At 32.7% G+C, this 514-nt stretch overlaps 1 protein-coding gene across 1 annotated transcript in view; it reads right to left on the reverse strand.

Annotated features, from left to right (window-relative positions):
* The window catches only part of LOC119592130 (large neutral amino acids transporter small subunit 2-like), a gene marked incomplete in the record, with an annotated part of 120,358 nt that overhangs the window by 11,968 nt on the left and 107,876 nt on the right, over nt 1-514 (reverse strand).

The following is a 514-nucleotide window of genomic DNA, read 5'->3' on the forward strand; positions in this document are numbered from 1 at the left end:
ACGCAAACCACTCGGGTTAATGAACACAAAGACTACTATACAATTCTTTTTTTCTCGAATGTAAAACTCGTCTCGTTAATTCAATAATCGTTATATCACAAGCTGGGATCACAAGTGCATGAAATTAGGGGCAAAAAAATGTCATGCAGAACTTTGAAGAAGGAATGCCAGGCCAAGATTCTCCTTGCCTCTTAAATCACTGACTGTACTAATAGGCCTAGGACTGTACAAGACATAGGTATAGGCCTAAAATTATATATACAGATGATGAAATGATATGTGAGAAAGAAAGGGGGGGGAGGATGGTGTGAAAGAAATGTGGAGTGGAGAAAATTAAGATTAGATTATGTAACAATTATAAAATAATGAAATGAATATTCGAACATACTGTACAAAATATACATACAAAATGCTAAACACATGCAAAATAACCTGGAAAATCTTAATAAAAAACATTAAACAAGATTGAAACAATGATATAGAATTAATGTAAATGTAGACTTCAGAAAGACAA

The sequence above is a fragment of the Penaeus monodon genome, chromosome 29 (assembly GCF_015228065.2).
Source record: "Penaeus monodon isolate SGIC_2016 chromosome 29, NSTDA_Pmon_1, whole genome shotgun sequence".
Classification (NCBI taxonomy): Eukaryota; Metazoa; Arthropoda; class Malacostraca; order Decapoda; family Penaeidae; genus Penaeus; species Penaeus monodon.